A 23096-nucleotide genomic window follows, 5' to 3' on the forward strand; every position below is an offset into this window, starting at 1 on the left:
GCCAGAGAGTCCCTCAGGCATTCTTGCTGCAGAATTGACCAAACTGTACACTTATAAGATAGTTGTGAATAGTCAGTGGAAACTGTTTCTGCAGAGGTGGAAAAGTCATGTAGGGCAACCTTCTGTATCTATCTATTAAGATAGTCAGGAAATGTTCTGTATGTAGTGTAAGATACTCAGTAGCAGTGGATCATGCATATGCTGGAGTAGTCATGTAGGACAGACCAGCTGGATATTCAACAGAAAAATGGTTCAGGAAAGCTCATCCGATCCAGCTGAAAATCTTCTTGCAAGGGGCCTTGTAACAGAAACTCCCATCACTGCCCAGACAGAGACCGACCATACTGTTGGAGAGATTCGTTTCCCCAGGTGAGCATTACCATGTGCCAAGATCCCAGTAAATTACAGGGATTTAAAATAAAATTTTATCTGTGAGTGTCTGTGCAATGCTCCTAGAACCCATCTCTTTTTTTGTCCTTTATTCAGGCAAATGAAGGAAGCCCTACTTGCTTTCGCAACTCTTCCTCTGCTTCAGCTGTGCTGATCAGGAGTACAGTACTGCCTGCCACGCACGTGTCATGCATCTTTTTGTTAACTCCAGCCTTGGCTGGACTAATCTTCCTATTTCCTATTCCTGATGCAGATGAAAATGATAGAGCTCAGATGAATCAAGACATTGGAAACCTCCAAACGGCGAGTCTGTCTCACCTGTAGTCTCTCCTTCAGAAGGAAAGAGGACTCACCTGGACTAGGCTGTCAGCCTCCTTCCAGCAGCTCATCCAAATCTTACATCCATTTCCAGATTATGGTGGCACTACAATTGTCCTGTTTCATTTTTTCATGGCCCCCTCAGTCATTGCTAGGAACTGCTGCTAGGATCTCTTTAGTATTAAATAAGGCTGAATAGTTTACCAAGCAACTAATTACAGGTGATTGTATATCACTGCATTGATAGCATGGAAAAGCTTTTCTTTTTTTCTTTTTTTCTGAGACAATTATATCCAGAGCATTCCTTTTGGGTTTTCTGATGTTACTGCTTACCACTGGAAATAATTAAATGCATTATTTACAACCCTCAGCTTTTCAGATTATCTAAGGCAAATGGAATTTTTTTAAGAGGCACCAATATGTATGTTTAATTTGGGAGACTAATGAACCCTCTTGTATCCCATTGATCAACAAAAGATTATAATTCTCTAAAAGTCCTTGGTTCTTACAAGCCATTCAGAATGCACATAAACATCCATTCTGTTTTAGCTTACTTTGAAAATTCAATGATTAGAAGATGGGTCTTGGAAGTCTTTTGAGAACGTATGTTTCCTTCTCCCCATGACAGCTGTTTCACAATATTCATTGTCCCTACAGAAAAAGACAAACAACTCTCAATTCGCCCATGTAGGAGAAAACTTAATTGTTTAGATTTTCAGTTCTAATCATTTCACCTTTGAGCATGTGGAACAATATGTTACTTGTTCTGTAGCAATAACTGGTGTGATTTAGAACATTTTGGAAAACTGTTCCTGCAACCAAACTGATGAATTGCTTGCACAAGTATGGTGATACTTCCATTCTTTTTTCACACCTAGGTAAAACAAACACCAAGGAGTTTGAGATGACAGCTTAACCTGAGTAAAATTATGCAATTTACATTGCTAAGTGTAGAATTTTAATAAATATTTCTACAGGCACAGGGGAGTATAGAGACTGTATAGAGAATTATGATATAATGTGTGTTTCCAGACATGCTAAAGAATATTTGTCCCACTCTAACAGAGAAGGCTTCCCCAGAAGGATCTGTCCTGCAAGACACCAATTTCTTACTGCCACAGTTATTAGTAATATTGGCTAGTCAGTACCATGAAGGATAAGGCTGCTACGATAAACACATGCTGGAATAAAGTGTATATTTTTTCTTGCTTGTAGTTTGGCTTGTGAAAGCCAAACGCAGAGTTTATATGTTGCTTCAGTTGCATGTACATTTTCCTCAGTACCTGAAAAGGGGCTTTTTAAAAACTTTTTTCTGCTGTACTGTCTATTATTATTGTGTCTTTCCTTCTGTTTCCTATTCTTCCTTCCACATGAAGTATTTTGTCTTTCACTGCCATCCACCAAAACCCACTGCATTCTGCCCATGCCTGTCTTCAAGCCTATCTCCTTTCTCCTTGCAATGTGAAGAGCACCACCAGCAGCAGCACCAGCAGAACCCTGCTGGCAAGGTTCCTGCACGAGCAAGAGGTACGACCACATCCTCAGTCATGCCAGTGTAAAGAGAAGTAAAACTCTCCCCCCAAGAGTTCTGAGTGCCTTTTAGCACATATGTGGTTGTGCTAAAACCTGAATGTTGAACAGTGTGTCCTGGTCTGGTAGAGGTTGTGGATAGTGAAATGATTAATGATAGCATGAAATGTTAACTCTTTGAGATGTGAACTGCACCTGTTCACCTCAAGACTAGGAACAGTTTGAGCATTATATTATTACTGACCAAGCAGCATATAACTTGTTGAAGAACAAATAAGCAGTTTGCAGTCAAAACTGATGAACAAAGGTCACCATTGCTCCTTTGAGGAACACTGCAACAGAAGGAGAGTGATAATTTCATTTGAAACAAAGGGCTAATTGCACTGTGAACAGATGGGATAGTGAAGAGTTTCATCATTTTTACCGTGGCAAAGTCCCTGGAGCAAAAATACTAATTAAGGCCCAGTATAATGTGCTTTATTTAAACAAACACAAATCAGACTATTGCCTCAGTCTAGGATTTAGAAAAAGATACAGTCAGATAAAGAGGAGAGATGTAGTAAATAAAAGGAAAAGAGTGGTGCATTTGTAATATCTAGATCCTACATTTGCTTTATATTTGTGGGTAGAACTGGAAAAATAGAAGATATCTACTAGTAAAAATACCAGACAGCAATATCACCACAAGCAGCTCTTTCTTTACCAAGCCTATTTGACCCAAGAGGGAGATGGAAGAGTCATTAAAAGTATCAAGCAAATATTCATTCAAGTAGCCAGCCACATGAAAAGGTGTTTTTTTGTTTGTTTTCTTTTGGAGTGAAGCACCAAAGAAGGCACTGGGGGGAACAGAGAAAAAATAAGACTAAAGAAGTGAAAAAAATTGTGCTGTAAAAAATACAAAAGTTTTAAAGAACAACAGAACACTGAGACTCTGGTTAAAATAGGATGTGTACTTATGTGACCATTTATGCAAATGGTTGCAAATTATCATGTTCCTGACAGTTTCTTAATGTGGTATTAGTGCAAAACACTGCTTTATACTGTTACATTACTTTTGCTATATGTTCAGTTCTTTTTATAAACCTGGAGGTAAAACACCTTTCAGTTCCAATTGTTTAATATTTATCACTCTTAATTAGCTCATAGGAATCAGTGGTTTATTTCAATAATACATGTTCTTTAGCATCTTCAATAAAAAGACAGTTATTTGACTTATAGGAATCATACCATATCCAATTATACATATCAAACTTTAAACCATAAATTCTTTTCAAAGTCAGTAAAACTTTGATTTAGTCATTTTTGCTCTGTGTCACCCTTGATTACTTAGTCTATTAAATTACTACAAAAATCTCAAGAGAAGACATTATGCAGGTTTTAGCGTTTCCTTTCACCTTTGTAAGATGGCCTTTCCCTGAATATTCATCCATCTGCTAACTGTGACATTCCTAAGAGGCAAAAGGGTGACATCTGATTTATGTCAGATAGCATTTCAGGAGCAGAACAGAACTAAATCTTGCAAGATCATTCTGTCTTCATTCATGTCATTGCTTTGTTAGAAATTCATGTGCCTTCTGCAGAGGACTATACTTTCACTATAATACAGGACAAACCCTCATCCATTGCTTGTCATTAATTAAAAGTTATTTTCTTTAAATAGGCCTGAGTTACTTAAGTAGTTTTCTTAAAGATGCACTGAACATCTCTTGCATTTAATCAATCTTGTGCTGTATGTGGGCCTAGAAAGATATGCAAACCTCATGCATCTGACTCACTTTCGGGGCTAGATGAGAGGCATCCCAACACACCAAGGACATGCATGTGCGTTAGGGTTCATATGACATCCAAAGCATGCTGAGACATTTGGCGGGGCTTTTACTGAAGAGTCTGCTTCCTAGGAGTGGATTTTTCACGTGAAGCTTTATGGCTCCAAGTGACCGTGTGGCAGCAATGGCTGAAAAACAGAATCTCGAAAGCGTAGAAAATATTAATTGTTCAGCGCTGTGTGTTTAACTGATGTTGATTTTTCTGCAAAATTTTAGTCAAAATGGTTCTGTCATTTCACAGAACAATGCTACGGGAAATCAGAGAAAAGGATGCTGTTTTGCCCAAGTTACACATTTCCAGGAAATTTTTTTCTGAAAGGTCCCCATTTGTATCCGTTCAGTTATAAGCCTTAAGAGTCACAACCTCAGTGAACGCTATACGGACTACTGAAGCTACAACCCTGCGTTTCCCTCTTGGTACCAGGCCAACTCTGACTCAGAGCCTAGGATTATTTTCTTGCCATTGCAAGCTGATACTATAGTTCATCCTGATGCCAGGATGCTGATTTGAGAGTGAGCACCAACTTCTCCTGTATAGCCAAGGATGACTTGGGGAGCGCAGGCAGTATGGAAACAGCACTAGAGAGGAAAGCAAGCAGAGACACAAAAGCTAGGTCTGGAAGCTGGCATAGGTTTGAAGGGGAAGGAAGACTGGGACTGTTTCATGGGGACCTTATCTGGCAGTGTGTGTAAAGCACACTTTCTCTAGCTCAGGACATCCCCAAACAGCTGGCTGCCAGAAAGACAGCAAATAGGAAGGAGCACTCTTAGATGCACTTTTTTCATGCTCTTTCTAAATATCGAGTGATGGATATTGTTCAGTACTGACAGAAGTGAGACAAGAACTGCTTGGGGAATCAGCACCAGGGCTCTGCAAAGTTGCCCATGGCAGCCCCGGCGCTGCTGGGCTCTGCTGGTGGCAGCACTGTGGGATGTGCCCTACGGGGAGGGGAGGGGAGGGGAGGGCATGGCCCCACTGGCTAGGGAGGGCCCTCCTGCCCATCATCTGCCAGGCCTGCCATCAGGCAAGTTGTTAGGTCAAGCGACAACTGTCAGCCTGGAGCAAAAGGTTCCAGCACGGCTAATCACCTGTAAGGATGAACGTAATACTACAAAATGAAATTTGCTTTCTCAGTCTGAGCTTTTAGGGAAAGCCTAGGGAACTGTGCACAAACTGTTAGTGCTGTAACATTAAGCATCCAAAAGTTAAAAAATGCAAGATTAAATCTCCTATGTAATCTTAATTCAGATCCTTGGTACATATGAAGCTTGATTCAGTCTCTAATTATGTGATTGCAGTAGTCTGTTCCTCTGTGTATAATTCAGCTCACTGGCGGGATGATGTTTAGTTAGCAAACAGCTGTTCAATAGTTTGTTTCAGCATTGTGTAGTGTGTGGCTCCATACTATATTTACTGCATACTTTTCAATCCCTCTATGAGCGCAGAATTATTCATTCACTTCTGGCGTTTTGTGTAGCACTTGTCATTACATAGTATTTAAGTGCTTCACATTTATTAAGTATTTTCACATCCCTGTGAGATGAAGGGATGCTATTTGTTATCTCATAGTTACAGCTGGGGACAGAGAATTTAAGATTTAAAAAATCCACTTGTTCTTGGAGCCCTGTCTGAGACACTTGGTGCTTGATCTTCCAAAGTACTCTTTGTTTTTATAGCACTCTACACATTCAAAACGACCCCCCACTGACTTCAGCTGGGAGTTCTCAGCATTTTTATGAGATTCAAATCAGACGCTTAAAAAATGAGGAACCTTCTCAGTGTCCACCTGTGAAAGAAACTGTTTTAAGTAGGTTGTTCCACATTGCAAAGGAATTCTCTGGCAGTGTTAGGAAAAGAATCTAGTTTCCCAGAGCAAGATACCTTAACAAAAAGTGCCCCACTTACTTACCTTTCAATAAGCCTCTTCTCATTTATTACATAAGCTCACCTTCTGCATTAAAAGAAGAAAAAGTCCTTTCATTATACAGATCCATATTAATCTCCAGAGAATTCAATTCTGTACAGTGACTAAAACACTTCCCCTCATCTGACAAAAAAATACATTTTTTAAGATAAAGACATGGAGGGGGGCAAATTATAGCTGTATGGGCAATCTCAATGCCTGAATTGTAGGATTCAGGCACAGATTCACATGCTTAAAATCTAAAATTAATGTTTTAGTTTGTGTATGTGATATCTATTCAAATTTTATATGTCTATATATCTAGAAAGGTGTAGGTAGATAGTTTAGGCAGAAACAAAAAGAGCAGTTTCAAGCAGGAGAAGCTGACTCCTTCACTTATGGATGAGTTCATGCCATGCAATCTATAAAAAGTTTAAAGGCTAACAGGCAAATTCCACCCCTTAGAAGCCACTCATAGGGGAGATTGCTACATGAATTTAAACCTATGGATTTTTTTCTGGTGAGCGCATCTGACTGCGTGCAGATGGATGATTGGAGCGAGGGTTGCTACCTGCTGTGGAAGCAGCCAGGGGACCATCTCTGCTCCCAGACATCAGAGATGCAGAGCAACCTTGCAGAGGTGCTACGGCATGCTTGTATTTGCAGCAGACATTCCAGATCTGTCCACCTCGCTCAACACCCTATTGATTCCTTTACTAGACTAACTCCTGCAGGAGCTATGCTTGCAGCCTTTTCTCATTGCTAGCTCCCAGGCCCCTTAGACAGGTAATCCAGCCAACAGTATCCTCATCGCTTTCCCCTGTCTCGCTCTGGTCTGGCAGTGGGAATGAATGTGTCGGCAAAGGTTATTCCTGCAATGTTATTCCACTCATGTGGCCTGTACGTAAATATATTCTTTTTGCTTGGAATGAAAGCTGTCTCCACCAAATTAACCTGGGAGAGGATAGGAGGATAAGACAGCCAGGAACAGGAAACATCCCTAAGGACAAAAAATGACAAACAAGCATGAGTGCTGGAGTGAGGAGACAAGGCTCTCATAGCGTAAAGCAAAAATAAGGAGAAGAACTCTGACAGTGTTTAAAAAGTACTTTAACAGTGCTTAATAATTTGCTAAGGTGATTTATGAACACATGGTAGAGAAACACACAAAAATTGTAAGGGTTTCAATGACCAAGTTCTTATCCAGGTTATAGGCCAGATTTATGCAGCCTGTGTAGAGACTTCATGCTGCTGTTTTTGCAATTCTGTCCACATATTGATAAAACAAATACTTTGTCTCTTCAGTTGTTATGAAGGAATGAAGGCTGTTCTCCAGAAACAGAGGCACAGAAAAAGAGGGCCATTCATGCATCTCAGCAAAAAAGGTCATTATTCTATTGGTGACAGCTTTGGAGTTCATAGTTTTGTGACTGATCTCATATCCTTTCGCCACCAGGAGGCAGGAAAGGAGACAATTTAAAATAGCTGCATTAAGCCACTGAACGAATCACTATGCTAAAACATGGATGAGGTTAAAGGTAGATCAAAATGGTGAGAATGACATTAATTTCTACTTTGGGGTTTGTTCACACAAAGAAAGTGCCACCTTTCATGCAAATAAAGAATTTTTAGTCATTTCAATTAATTCTTAGCATATGAATAATTTTGAGTAAAGTGTGCTTAATACTACATATCAGTTTGTTAGACGTTTAGAAAGGACGTTTAGAAAGGACGCTTCATTTTCTCATTTTCTCCACCTATGACTATTAAAAGTCATAAAAACATATCCTTTGCATCCTGATCCAATTGCTGATTAAATTATTTGATATTGCCAGCCAACAAAGTATGAAGGCATTGGCCTTCTTACACCTAAAGCCAGGAACTACACACAAACCACAGCCTAAAAAGTTTGAATTCCGTTCCAGGTTTTGTCCTCATTTGGTTAGTCAAGACAGAGAGGATTACAGCTGGTCATGGCAGTTCTGAATGCAGAGCATAACATTAGTCCCCAGATGTTTTAGGCTCCATTTAAAAACTTACTAGACTCAACTAACAGCTAATCCTTAATTTGCATATAACACTTAATGAGGTGCTCTCTCTATAGGATTATGAGCACAAGAAAATGGTGATTTTTCCACAGAATCCTATCCTCTTTCTACCTGTTACGTATTGTATATTATTGCAGAAGGAGAATGCATTCATTATGAAACCAAAGAAATTCTTGGCTTGGCCCTGGATTTCATTCAGCTCAGTCTTAAAGGGAACCTGAGAAAACAAAAGAAATATCAAATAACAAAGAATACCACCTAATTTAAGAAATACATCCTGAGAAATCAGGAGACAGACTTACATTTGAAAATGAGAATATAATGATAAATAAAAGGTCAACAAAGAAATGTCAGTGGACAGCTATAAAGCTCCAAAATAAAAAAGGCAAATAGAATTACTCGTGTGAAACACAGATTTACAAGAATAACCATCAGTAAATTAGAGCAAAGATTGAATGAAGACATAGAATCAAAATACAATAAAAACTTGGTATGGTGTTTTATTCCTCCTCAGTCTAATATATAAATAGACAACTGCTTTGTGGCAGAGCAGATGACCATATCACAATGTTAGTCTATCAGAATCACTTTATTATGAGCTAATATCTACATATAGATATAGATACAGCTATGGCTAATATCTAAACTCAGAATATAATCTGAATTAGAGCTGTGTGCTTTGTAGATCTATGCAGTCCATTTCAGAAAAAAAAAATAAAGTTAACACAGATCTACTCTTGCAGTTCCAACAACCAGAAAACTACCCGGAGTTGAATGTATCCATAGGCAGAATAGTCATGCAGAATAAATGGAGCCAGCAGCCTTCCTCCTGTCGTAGCCCGTATGTTCCCCAGCAAATTAGGGGCAGCAGCTTTCATGTAGCACAGATTGATGCAACACCAGGCCTGCAATTCCTACAAGGATTTGGTAGCATCATTTCCTTCACCTCGTCAAGCTGTCATCATACTCAGGATACATAGCAAATCCTTTTGGCTTTTTTTAGTACTTGCTGATCTCTTTCAGTCATGCATCTTAGCCTCACACCGTTATGTTGTTCATGCTGCCCTTCTCCATATTGTCCTTCATTTCTGCATTAGCATTTCTGAAGCAGGGGACTCAAAACACCATGTGATATTACTCACACTTGCACTTGTGAGGAATAATACTGTCATTCATCCAAACTTTTCATTGAATAGATCTGCCTTAGTAGACACATAGAAACAGACTGCTTCATTCTGTTTTGCTTCTCTCAACAACATATAATCTGAGTAAATGTATATTTACCTGTTATCTAGTGTTATCTCAGATTTTCCTTCTGATACTTTCTAGACCACCTCCTATGCAATTTGTATTTATACCATGTATTTTCCCCCCTCTCCCTTCCACAAAGTACACTGTAAATTGAATGGTGTCTGTTTTAATTTGTTGCATATTCACTACCTTTGTCAGCTCACTGTAGTCTCTGAAAATACAAATTTGATTGATCAAGTAAGGCAACCAACCTTAAAAAAAGTCACAAAGGAGAATATACATTTGCCACTTTCAGGAGAGAAAATGCTGACAATATGCTCAGTATGTGAGCTCAGTGAGTTCGGTCCTTGAAGCAGCTGAGTGTTAGACTAACAATATAATTGCATTTATGAAATCAGTAGGACTGTAGTTGGTAATTCAAGTTAAGCATGTGATTTAGTTTGTTCAGACCCTACCACTCCATTTCTTAATGTGAACCTAAATAAATAATGACCCCATCTCAAGAAGAAATTCAAACAAATCTTACTATCTAACTATTGTGTAAGTTCTTAAAGATAAAATTGGTCTGGATAGATAAAGGATAAGATGCCAGCACATTTAGAAATAGCACAATGCTGTTCAGAGGTTTTCTAAGACACAGAAAAGTGGTTGTGTTGCACTCCAGGTAGCTTTTTCTTGCAGTTCATTGCAGGCCAGAAGAAATTGTAAATTTGGATGTTTTTATTTTCCACTGCTTTATTTCTGTGTGTGTCACTTATACCTGTGCTGAGTGAAAAAGGCTGCCAGAAGAAAATAATGGTGTTTATTCCTACTTTTCACAAATGTATATGGCTACAGAAAGTGCATTCCATCGTGAATCAGTCCTAGTATATTTGATGTAACAGGCTAGGACTACTGCTACATATATTTATAAATATACCCTGTAGTCACACAACTCTGCATTTTCACATGCCAAGAGAAGACAATTATTCCAGTGGATCTATACATTTACCAGATATTAAGCGAATGTTTAAGTATTCGCAACATCTGAATCTCACCACACTCCTGACACTAGTTAACTAAAGAAGTCTAGCATTTCTTGATGCATGGTGGACATTACTTTTTGGAAAATATATCAACTTTCAAGGGTTAATTAAATTTTGCAAATACATTTTACTGACCCTAAATAAGATGAAATTAATCACTTTGAACCCAGTTACATTAAAGATGTTGAGAATTTCAGAAAACACCATACTACCAACAACCGGTGGAAAATAAACAGAGCAGAACTGTCACCTAGAAATAGTCTAGTTTAAAATGGAAATAAAAAAAAAAAACAAATTCAACAGTTGTCATTTTTACTGGATACCATTACAATATTTTTATGCTATGAGAACAAGTACTTTTACAGTGTCTAAGCAAATTGTTCTGTGGCCTCACCTTTATAAAAATGTTTTTACGGAGTATATATATATATATATGTATATATATATATATATATGCTCACATGTTTATTGACCTTTTCTTCAGTATATGTTTAAGTATTTTATTAAAGAGATAAGCATCATTATCCATAATGTATAGATGGGTAAACTGAGACACAATGACTTGCCTCCTATTTAAGTCCCATGTCCCAGCCTTAAAATACATAGGTGGGATAAACTATTCCACTTATGAGACTTTTCTAAAAACATATTCACTATGCAAATTGCAGATACCTGATTTCTAAAAATGTCTATTTCCAGTTTAGTTTTCTGTAAGATATGTCTATTAATGGCAGCATCAGATCATTACAGTGAGTACCAAGGCAAATATATACTTCTGACCTTTTAAGAGTACTTCAAATTCCACATCACAAAGACTATAGCTGACATGTTAATTACCTAGCTGTATGAAAACTGGGTTATCCTCCAGCCTCTGGCATTTTTTAAGTTCATTAATTTTCTTACCTTGTCTTCCTCTTATGTCTTTTTTTATTGAGAAACTCTAAATATAGTAAGATCATAAAAACTCAGCCCAAAAGTGAGGTGAATTAGGAGGAGCATTCACTGAAATGGGATTGAGCATTTTACACTGCGTACATATTTACTGTTTAACCACTTGATTCTTTTCCTTTTGACAGCTACTTATAGCCTATCTGAGGAATGACAGATGCTACTGTTACTTGATACTGAAAGGCAGGGATTATAGCAGTAAATTATTAAATACACATTTAGTATTCATTATGAATACACATTAGTATTCATTAAAAATAATCATAGTTTGAAATGTGAAAGTATCAGATTTAAATAATCTAACATCCAAGGATTCAGTCAGACAGCAAAGATATATAACAAAGGTCCTTATTCACCACTTTTTTGTCCTTTTTGATAGCCTGTGCTGCTGTGCAAATTGGGAGTTAATAGGAACTATGGAGATTCAATGAGCACCTTAAAACTGTTTCATAATCATGTAAGTTATTGAATAAATCACAGCATAAAAGAGCATCCACTCTAAAATATTTTAACTCCCTAGAATTTTCTGAATTCTGGAGTTCTGTAATTCCCTTGTACACTCATTAACACAAATTCCCTTATACTAAAAGTAAGAAAACATTTAAGTGGTAACGTGACTTGCTCAGAACCGCATTAACTCTATGTCACCTTTCATCAGCGATGTGTGTGCATCAGTAACAGTTTCTGGAGCCTCCCACCCAGGATCTGTGACCCCTCTGTAGAGCTGCACAGGTACAGTGTGTTCACTGCTGGTCACAGTTCATGAGGCCATGCTTAGGGCTAGCTAACCCACAGGCCATGCTTCAGCGTACAGGGCCTGGCATGGCCTGGAAGGGCTGTACCTGGGGCTGTGAGTTTGGATAACTAGCAATTCGGGTCTTCTGCACAGCCTCAGGACATAAACATACTGCCGGGGGAGGCAAGGAGATGCACCTGCATGGAGACAAGGACTGTACTTTGCCCCGTGACAGCAGGACATGGGCTGGGAGATGAGCGTGACAAAGCACGTTCAGCAGCTGGCATGCAACTGAAGCCTTCTCTGTGCCAAAAACGTATTTGTTATAAATAATGCATGTCAGTGATGCATGCAGTTACCAGTTCTCCGGCAAACTCCGTTGCCAGGACTGACAAATGGAAAACCTACTCAACACTTTCAGAAACAGTGTTTAAAACCATTCTTAAAGTTTGCATATTACTCACATACAGGAATGTCAAGCAAGTGTTACTTCAACCCACGCTTGCACTTTGATTTGTTTCAGCCTAGGTCTGGCCACACATACTGGCAACAGCTGGCTCTCCAGTTGCAGACTCAGCAGCTGGAATATAAGACTCACACATGGTACATGCTTTCAGAGAAGGATTCAAAGTTAATAGATTAGCAAGCAAGTAAGAAAAAACACGAGACTCACAAAACACAAAGTTCACTGTTAGCATGCCTCTAGACAACCAACACAGCAGCAGCATGGCCCCTGTTAAACTGCCATTTATTTATTTTATGTATTATTAGGCTTAAATCTGTTCCCTGAAAGATCTCTCAATTAAATGCCTTTCCCAGTGATGTGTGTCCTGATTAAGTGGCATGTGCCTGGGCTTCTGTCTTTCTTATGATCCCATCATCATAACAACTTAGCTCCAGCTCAGGATTAAGAGTAGGGCATTTGCAGAGAACTGGTACTAAATGCGGCTTTGTCTCGACATTGCCACTGCCGCCGCAGAGCTGCTGCTGCCGAGGCGCGCTGGGCAATGCCGCACCGGTGCCCCTGGGAGCTGTCCGCGACGTAAACAACCTCATGCGCCTGTGCAGGGAAAAAAAAGGTGCAAAAAGGGCAGAAGAAGGCTTCTAGGGGAACAGCACGTCTGGCACGAACCGCACGTACACATGGAAAATAAAGTTAACAGGTTGTACGACATTTGACCGGTTTTAGCGTCTTAATCTCGTCTTTGGGATCATAACGAAACCTTCCCGATACTGGATCGGGACATCTAATTGGCGTCACGGACAGGATGCCTTGAGACAAGAGTGTCGTACAACCTTATAGTGTGCTAAGCGATTGTGTGTGTGAACGAGATGTACGAACAAGTACGAAGCGAGTGTGGAGTTCCGATCCACGGTTCTGCTCTCCCGCGAGGGAAGCAGCCGGAGACGAATGAAGTGTAAGGAAGGAGTTAATGCTGAGATCTTTAGTATACTAGTTTATGGTTTGGCCTCCTGGGAGCGTATAGGGGAAACTTGGACTTCTTTAAGGTTTGGCCCTCCCGGGACGAAATCCTCATTGTAGGATATGGCCGCCCAGAAGGGAAGCGACTTCTGTGAGGAAATCGAGAAATTATATGACCTTTTGGAAGTACACTGCTCTCGTCCTTTGCCCCTGGGATGAGACTGGGCACAGGACCATTGGTTCCAATTGCAAAGTGTAGTAGACTGAATAGCGGTATTGCAAAAAGAAGCTAAAGTAAAGAGAGGAAAAGGGAAAGCTATAGTTTGCGCCGTGCTAGGAGCGTGCTTAGCAGCTGCAGTGGAGGAGAGGAGGCGGGCACCTTGTCAGGTGGAGGCTGTGGTTGCCGCGCTGCAAGCGGTGCTAACGCCCCTGCAAGAACAATTACGGGAAAGCAAGCGGGCGCTGGAGGAGGAGAAGCAGCAAAACCTGATACTGAAAGAGAAGCTAAGAAACCAGCTCCTGAGGGAGGCAGACGTCCTCACTGAAACTGAGGTGCTGCTCGAGGGAAAAGGGGTACGCCAAATTTACCCCCAAAGGGACCTAAAAAGATTAAAGGAGGCCGTAGATGACCCCCCCCATATGTGCCCACTAGTCAGAATATATATACAAGGACAACAGCAACAACAGCCCCCAGGTTGTTACCAAAGAACTCCCTTTCACAGCTACCGAATTGGCCAAGCTGCGAAAGGATTTTGCCAGAACGGCTAGGGAATCCGAAACCGAATGTGTGGAGGGTATCCCTGCTGGGGAGGGGACGGAATCCTGCTATCGGAAAAGGAGGCAGAGGGATATTGGGGCCCAGGTGTGTTCCTGACAACCGGCGATCGCCAAGCCCCGTGGTCCCTGACTCAGAGGGCCGCACATTGGGCGGGGGGGCTGAACCCTTTGGAAAGGGGGGATCCCCTGGCTATAACAGGTTCCATTGATCAGTTGCTGGAAAGTGTACAAAAGGCAGCTTGTCTGCAAATGATGTACGATCGGGAACTCAAGCCAAACCTGAGCTCGCCGATGTTATTGCCAGTAGATCCCGAGTGGATGATGCCCCTAATACTGGGACTTCCTGATTCCCTGAAACCTGTTGGGATCCAATTACAGGGGAGAATCCAAAATGTGCCCCGCAAGGAAAGGATTGTGGCTGCTCTGGAGGGGATGGTAAACCCCGAGCATCGTTGGCTGGGGAAAAAGGTGTGGACTTGGGGGGAGATAGCCCAGGAATTGATCAATTATGGGAGGAAATACGGGCCAGTCGGCCGGACTTCCCAAAAAGTGGAAACTAGGGCCGTGTGGGCGGCAGAGCCAGAAAACAAACTGCTGGCATTTTCTGGGAGGAGCCCAGACTTAGCCAAAAACGAAAGATCCCTGACCCAGCAGGAACTATGGAAATTGGGGCTGCAAAAAGGTGTGCCCTGAGACTTGATGGACGGGCTCGCAACCAAAAAACTAGAGCTCCTGGTACGGAGGTGGTCTGGACAGGGACCTCCGCCCAGACCAAACCCACCTTCCGTGCCAGTGTTAAATGTGGGGGAGGGTTTTGAGGGGGACGAAAGGGTGTTGGGAAACTAGATCCTCCGCCCCCTCAGGGTGAGGGGGGAGGCGAAGGGTGGATGTTTATAAGACAATTCACCTGCAATAATAAAGGAGATTTATTAATCATCGTAGCGGTGGGGCTGAAGAAAAGGCCCGTAACCTTTTTAATCAATACAGGGACCCCGCCCCCTGATGGGGTGGCTCAGAGAGCCTCCGTACTTCCGTAACGGAAGGAGCCACTAAAGTTTCAAATATACTTGGAGAGCAAAAGATGCTAGTGGGAAAACCCACTAGATTCACACAAAATGGATTATTCCCTCCTTCTGACCCGGGGAGTGAGTTTGTTCTTATTTCTGTCTTCAAGGGCGGCGGTCTGACCAAGATGCATCTACTGCTCTGGACCATCCTGATTCAAGGATGCATCCATGAAGGTGACGAACGACCACTCCCTCTACCTTCCCCCAACTCATTTAATCCCTTCGAGAACAACAAGTTCGTGTTGCTGGCGAAAGCAAAACAGGTGGACCTCAGTTAAGCATAAAAGTATATGATAACCTTGGAGACAGAAGTGTTGCCCAAAAGACACGATCTCTTAAGGTAAATTTGGGCGGGATGCAAAAAATGGGAAAATAATGAGCGGCCTCCTGAACGAATAATTCAACATTACAGGCCTGCAACCTGGAATCCTAATGAACCAATATCGGGGGCAAGAGAACCAGTTTATAACCTAAATCAAATAATCAGACTACAAGCAGCTCTAGAAATTATTACCAACAAAACCGCTGATGCAATAGATCTTTTAACTCAGCAATCCCAACAGATGCGCATGGCAATCCTTCAGCGTCACGTGGTTCTAGACTATCTGTTAGCTGAAGAGGGAGGGGTGTATGGGAAATTAGATATTTCCAACTGTTGTTTAGAAATAGATCATGTAGGCGAAGTAGTTCTCCAGTTAACCAACAATATCAGAAAAATAGCCCACGTCCCCGTCCAAACCTGGAATGGCTGGAGTGGCAATTTGTGGTCCTGGTTACTGGGGGCACCATGGGTGAAACAGTTAATATTGTATTTATTATGTGTGGTGGCCGCTTTAATGTTCTTACCTTGTATAATTCCTTGTTTTGTTCAATTAACCCGACATGTTGTGTCAAATATGCAATTTGTTCCTACCACCTCATCCGAAGGCATAAAGAAAATCCGTGCCATCCATTGGCCACAGCCGACCACAGTACCCATCATTTAAATCCATTCCCAGTTTATTCTGAAGGAGGGAATTGCATATTGACATCCACAACACATTTGCCAGCTGTTTTATATCTGTCATTAACTCAGTTTTGATGTTTGTTCTGTGAAGTTAAATGTTGTTAAAGTTGTTAAAGAATGAGCTTGCATTGAGCAACACCTCTGTTTAATCACTGTTAAGTACCTTTTTTTTTTTTTTACCCGAACCCATATTGTTCCTTTTACTCTTCCCGCTACTTGTTCATAACTACCGTGTGCGCTTCTACCTTTTCTATGCTTCCTTCTGATCTCTCTCTATCTCATATCACCACTGTGGACAAAGGCTATGAAGACTTCAGGAAGGAGACACACCAATCAATGTTTAAGTCACGGGGTGGTGTGGCGGACAGATGAGTGAACTTTTGCCTTAAACATTTCTTGGTACATAAGGTGCAAGCAAACCATAACCCCGAACAAGCCATCTGTCCCCGGAGGAAATAGGACTGAGCTGCTGCGACCCCTGAAATGGTCTCCCTGTGACCACCCAGGACACACCAAGCCTGCGCTGAACCAGGCCATGATCAGGCAGAGACTTTGGGACCTGGACTGTAAATTATTGCCGCTTAGCACAACTTCTATAAAACTTGCTTAGCATGAGTAGCTAAATTTGTTGAAGCCTTAGGCCACACTTAGATAAAATAATGAACTTTTACCTAGTTCAGTAAGAAAAGGGCCTGAGAGCTGGTTCAAACTGGAATGATAAGGGAGTTACCAGCAGTTTGCATTCCTGTGCACTGCTGAAACAGTGTTAATTGCTGGAATCACCACCTCTTTGTCAGGACCTTGAGAGACAATGGCGGGACCTGAAGGATGAAGACACACCTGTCAGCAGAAACCCCAACAGTAAACAGCCTACCTAGGGACAGAGATGAGACCCAATAAGGAGCAGGAGACCCCAGACCTAAATATTACTATTGGTCTGAACTACCGCGTGAGGGGTGGAAAACTCGATTTGAAAAAGCTATAATTGCCCAGGGATTTCTTTGTTCGGGGTCCTTCTTCTGAGGCACCCAACTCGAGCTGTAACTACTGCATGCGTGTCATTGAACTGTTCAGCGGGAACCTAGGGTCGGACCCTGCTCGAGTTGTAATTACTGCACGCGCATCACTAAAATTTACACCCAGGGTGAAGAGGACCAACAGGACACTGCTGGATCCACAGGTGGCGATATCTCTCTCTCTCTCTCTCTCTCTCCTCCTCTCTCTCTCTCTCTCTCCTCCCCTTTGCCTTTCCCCACCTTTTCTCCCCACTCCGTGGAAAATAAAGTTAAAAGGTTGTACAATATTTGACCGGTTTTAGCATCTTAATCTCGTCCTTGGGATCGTAACGAAACCCTCCCGATATTGGATTGGGACAGCATCGCACATGAAACCTCTCTTATTTCTCCCTCTGCAGATGGTAGAACTAGCTTACTTCTCTTGGAGGTTTAATTATTTTATGTTTAGTTGTGTACATAACTTGGTGCATGCACAGACAGCTTACTAAAAAATTAAAGCAATAGCAGATCAAAAAAAACCACTGTCAAATTGATAGCTGCTCTAAACACTCAAAAATTTACATTAATATATTTTATATTACTTTAAGCATTCACAAAGAGTAACAGTACCTGTACCACAAAGGCACAGGGAATAAAAATAAATCCATAAAGCTTTAACATTCCATCACGCCTTTTGTTGTTGCAATAGCCATAAAAACATATGAGGTCAAATAGTACCCTCAGCTGAGCACAGGCAACACTGAGAGGAAACAATCCTTATATCAAAAGTCTTAATCATACATTAATTAGAAGGATTATTGATTGGTTGGGTTTCATAAGGGTTATAGGAACCTTAGATGCAAAACAGGATTTTACTGATTCAGGTGGGCCTGAATTGATACACGTGAAAAATAATTCCCCTAACACAGTCAAGACACAAACAATTTTATAACAGGCAAACATGGGCAAGTGGACTGTGGAAGAAACTAGTTATAGGAGCAGGCAGAGACTTCCTGAAGGCTCGAGACTGAATGAATAATTTGCAGTAGTGTTCGCCCACCTGCCATAGCAGTCTTCATTCCCCCTCACGCTTCACACAAGGACTGTCCCCTGTAGAGCCACTCTAGGGAACCTGGGTGCAATTTCAGTAGCAATGTGGTTGGTTCAGGGCCAGTTCTTCACAGAGTGACCTACAGCCAAACAGTGACTGTATAGGTTCATGCTTGTGTGATATTCAAGTCAGTATTCAGTAGAAGAGATGGAAAGTAGAATAAGCAGTCAGAAGAATCATCATATAAAGTTTTTATGTGGTATTATACTGACTTAACCATTCAAAACCAAGTGTGTATAAGTATATATACATGTACATGCTTCAAAAACCAAAAATATTTTCCATACAGTTTACTTCTATCCCAGATCACCTTCTAAAATTAGGAATAAATTCCTGTGTCAGTTCATTTTTTAGATGAATGTGACCATGCATCTGCAAGTGTTTTTTCTGGGATCACTTGATGAAGAAAAGGGATGCTTTTTTTTGCTCCTGCTTCTGTCCAATAGCCCTGGGCGCCTTCTCTTTTCTTCGCTGTTCTTTTTTTGTCCCTGCAACTGCGAGGGAGCAGCCAAGGTAAGCTTCTCAGCAAGGGAAAGGGAGCCAGGAGCTGAGCCTCAACACAAGGCAGGCAGCGGCAGTCCCACCCAACCTGAGCCAGGCAAGCAGAGCCATACTGGGGACAGTAGCCAGGTTCATCCACGCATCCAGATCACCAGACAAGCCCATCATGATGAGGCAAGTCTGAGAGCAGGTCAGGAAGCTGAGTCAGCAAGTCAAGGTCTGGATCAGGCCCAGTGAGCATAACTGGAGCATACTGCCAGGTAGGTCCACAGTGACAAGAATGGGCCCAGGGCAGATGGGGAGTCAGCCTGCTAGTCAGAGTCCAGATCAACAGGGTGTGTGGCCAAGCCAAGACATGGCTATAACACAGCCAGAGTGTAGCTCCAGTGAGGGCCAAGGGCATGGCCTCAGCTAAATGCTGTTCCCAAGTAAAGTGGTCCCTTAGTGAGGCCATCCCACCAAGCAGTCTGGAAGAGCACTCCTCAAAAGTCACCAGCTGCCCCGACTTAGCCCTCAGCACAGGCAGACGAACCCCCAGAAGCACTGAGGTCTTGATGGACTCAAGGTCATGATGGGAACTGTTGTCAATCCTCCATTTCCACAGTGGAAGTTTCATTTTGTGATCATGTTGCTGTTCTTTACTGGTGGATCCATGCCCATTTTTCTTGCAAGCAGCTTGCGTGCAGATTCCCAGAGAAGGCATTTTCCCCATGCGCAGTCGCAGTGTGCAGTACATTATGTGCAGGAGGCTTTGCTATGCCCAAATGCTGTTACCTACAGTGTTTTCTTTATGTACTGATCTTTCATGTGCAGATCTAGAGAAGCACACCTATTTACATGGGTGGTGGTGAAGCACTACTGCTGCAGCTCTGTCTTTCCTTTAGCTGTGCTGAATGTCAAGACCATGACTCTCAACTGACAGTAGAAGAAGGTGCAGGGGTAAGTGAATCAAAAGGCTGAATCTTGGGTCTGCGTCTGTATTTCCTTTTGACAGCCTCCTCTGGGTTGCCCTTGCCAAGTCCTCTCTCCAGCTAGTCTTGATTTTCAACCCACTGCGTAGAAATCTGAGAACAGTGCAGTTGAAACACTGGGGAAAAGTCTCGTGGATACCCATCTGTTGAGAGACTCTCCAGTTTACCATCTTCACAAAATCTGTTCATGCCACAATCTGTTTATGCCACTGACTTGATATCATCTTGTCCTCAAGTGGCAGAATCTGGTTTGGACATTTGCCATTCTTTAAAAAGTGAGTGCATTGGCAGAGCTCTTATTTCTTGCTGCCAACAGATGCTTTCCAGGACAGAGCTCCTTCCCTATTAGAAGGGAATCCTGTCTTCAGCTTTTGTCATGAGGGATACCTGCAGCACAGACCATCCTCTGACTCACCACCAAGACATGGATAAGCCTGTATATATCATCTGCACTTTCCATTTCTCATCTGGTTTGTAGATTTTTGATAGCATTGCCAGCCAGTACGAGAGTTGTCAGTAGACCCAGAGGCAAGACCCAGTTGCCTTCCCTGAGGCAATCAAAACAGAGTATCAGATGCCAAAGAGATGAGGGATAGAGCCCATGGTACATACCTGAGCCTCACATTTTACAGGATGAGGAAGAGGCAACCTGCTCTGCTCTTTCGCTTAAGCAGGCCAAATCTTTTGATTCCAGTGGTACCAGCTCTAACCTATGCAGACTGATCAGTCCTAGAGGAAAGAGGTCTCATAGCTGACTATTGAAAGCTTCTTTGATGTTCCTCCTGAGTCAAAACTGTGTCTTTCTTCCTGCCTTTTGCTACAGTGCTATGGGAGATAACAATGTGAGCCACACTTTATCCCATATATAGAACTAAGCGTGATGTTTACAGAGTGGGCTGAGCGGTGGGCAGCCTTCGCTGTGGGAAGGAGAGTACCATGAAGGTGTGCTGCAGGAGAGGTGTCAAGCTCCAGAGCACCTCAACCTGAATGGCTCTGGAGCATGCTGAAGACTCAAAAGCATTCAGTGGGAAGACAATGTCCAGATTTGACTTCTACAACATTTTCCTCTGGCCAGACCTCTTCAGTACAGCCAGGTTCAGCTACCAGATGCACAAACTTACAGTCTGAAACCAACTTACTGTAGATATGAAGAAAATTGTTAGGTAAAACACACACACTGCTCTTAGATGTTCCACCTTCAGTAATGAATTCATTGTGAACTGGTCAGCCTAGTTTGGCAGACCTTTGTGATTGGGATAATTGAATAATACACTAGTTATCAGTGAAACTCCAACACCTTAGAAGTTCACAAAGGCTTGATTTACGATTTAATCCCTGATGACTGATATGCTGTAGCAAATCATGGTGTATTATTGCATTCCAGCTTCAGAGGACCTCACACTGAACACTTTGTAGTCTGTGATTAATATGCTTCCATTACTACTATTGAAAAGGAAAAACTACAATTTAAAATACAGCAGTACAAAAAATAGAGAAAATAACATTTTTTTTCCAAAGGTATATTACTACAAGATGAACATACCTTGAGAGTGAAATCATGCAGAGTTTCCTAAAACTTAATGATGTGAAAGTCCAAGCGGCAGAAGAAAAACTGAGTGGGTAAGTGATCTTTGTTTTGTAGCCTGCAGTGGAAGCATACAGTGTCTTAAATATTAGAATTCAATGTTAGTTTGTGTGCTAAAGCTGTGAAAATGGAGACAAACTTCAACTAATCTGCCTTCTTTTATTCAAGTTAACAGCATAAAAATTGCGTTAAATCGGCTGATTATTCCATGCAATCAGTACCTTTCTGCCACGGATTATTTTCTTAATAAAACACAACCACTGTTCTATATTCTCTGTGTGGTAGGTATAAATAAAATGAACTATAAAAAAGAAGTGTGAAAATGTGTATCAAAAAGAAGGAAAGACTTTTACCTTTAAGGTCAAGTCCCTAAGGTTTGCATTTCAATCTCCAACAGGGAAAATTGACTTCATATCCCTAAAGAAAACAAGGAAATCCATTATCTTCACTAGAAAATAGGAATTGTTTAATCTTTTTCCATTTTAGCCCAGTGGATCATTCTGATGGCTGAGCAGCACGTTGTACAGCCTGTCGATCTCCCTTGAAGCTTTCTACTGATTCTCCAGTTTTGATATTTCATAGTCAGACTTATGCTAGTGTCAGAACATACATTTTCTCATTTTCATCTTAAAATGTGCAAATATTAGAGAACAGGGTAGTAGGCACTGTTCTGTTGGTGTGTCTTACTGATTAGCTGGTTTGGGTTTTTGCTTATTTAAAACCTTTATATTTATATATCGATTATTTTGTTATGACTTTATTTCTTTCCATAGCTTTTTCTTCTGTTCCCCTTTTGGTTTACTTAATACCAGTCACTCCGTCCTCCTGTGTTTTTATTACACACTGCAACATAATCTAATTTTTAAAGCCTCTTAAAAACACAAAGACCTTGGCTCTGTTTGGTGGCCTTTCTTCCTTCTGTACAGTTTGTGGCATTCAGCAGGTGACAGGCATGATTCAAGCACGTACTCCAATATCTTCCTGTATGCCAGAGTGTTCAATGTCACCAGCCCTCACTGTAAGACATTTCTACATTGCCTGATCTCCTTGGTGCTGGCTCTGCTCTCAGCCCATGCAGCTAAAATGGGGCTCAGCTCTGCGGCCTTTTGGAGGTTTAGAGACATGCAGAAAAGCACTTCGGGCACATCATAAGGCTTCCCTGTGCCCCAATGCAGGGTCAGCACTTGGGGCGAGGTTTTTTCCAGTTCTCTTAACAAAGGTTGTGGTAAATGTACAAATACAAACTTCTATTAATAACATTCAAAATACAGTTCTAAAATTTTTTGAAAAACATAGGTACAAGTGACTGAAAAGGTACACCTGATCTACTTACAATAAGATCATATCTTCAATGGCTTCTCTTGTCTGCTTGTGAAATATGACAGATTTTACAGCTAATTTCTTCTAGCCCTTTTGCAATGTAAGGACTAGTTTATTCTTTCAAACTGCAACTCATTCTATTCTCTTTGTTAATTAAGGGGCAGTCTGGTTGCTCAATTAACTAGCAAAAACTTGTTTTCCTTCCATAAATACAGAAAGTCTCTTTGTTACATTAGAAATCATCTCCAGCATTTAAATAGCTAGCAAACAATTATTTGCTTCAACGATGTTTAAAACTCTCCTCCTCCCTGTGGAGGCTTTTTAGCATTCTTTAATCAGAGAACTATCTTTCACTAGATGTTTT

At 41.4% G+C, this 23096-nt stretch overlaps 1 long non-coding RNA gene across 1 annotated transcript; it reads right to left on the reverse strand.

Moving 5' to 3' along the window:
* Positions 1-17794: 17794 nt before the first annotated feature.
* Positions 17795-21823, reverse strand: LOC112996406 (uncharacterized). The gene is made up of 3 exons (XR_003262423.2): positions 21766-21823; positions 21371-21470; positions 17795-20965 (listed from the first exon to the last, which is right to left on the reverse strand). It is a non-coding gene; the product is annotated as an uncharacterized LOC112996406 (long non-coding RNA).
* Positions 21824-23096: the final 1273 nt, after the last annotated feature.

Source organism: Dromaius novaehollandiae, chromosome 2 (genome assembly GCF_036370855.1).
Source record: "Dromaius novaehollandiae isolate bDroNov1 chromosome 2, bDroNov1.hap1, whole genome shotgun sequence".
Taxonomy (NCBI): Eukaryota; Metazoa; Chordata; class Aves; order Casuariiformes; family Dromaiidae; genus Dromaius; species Dromaius novaehollandiae.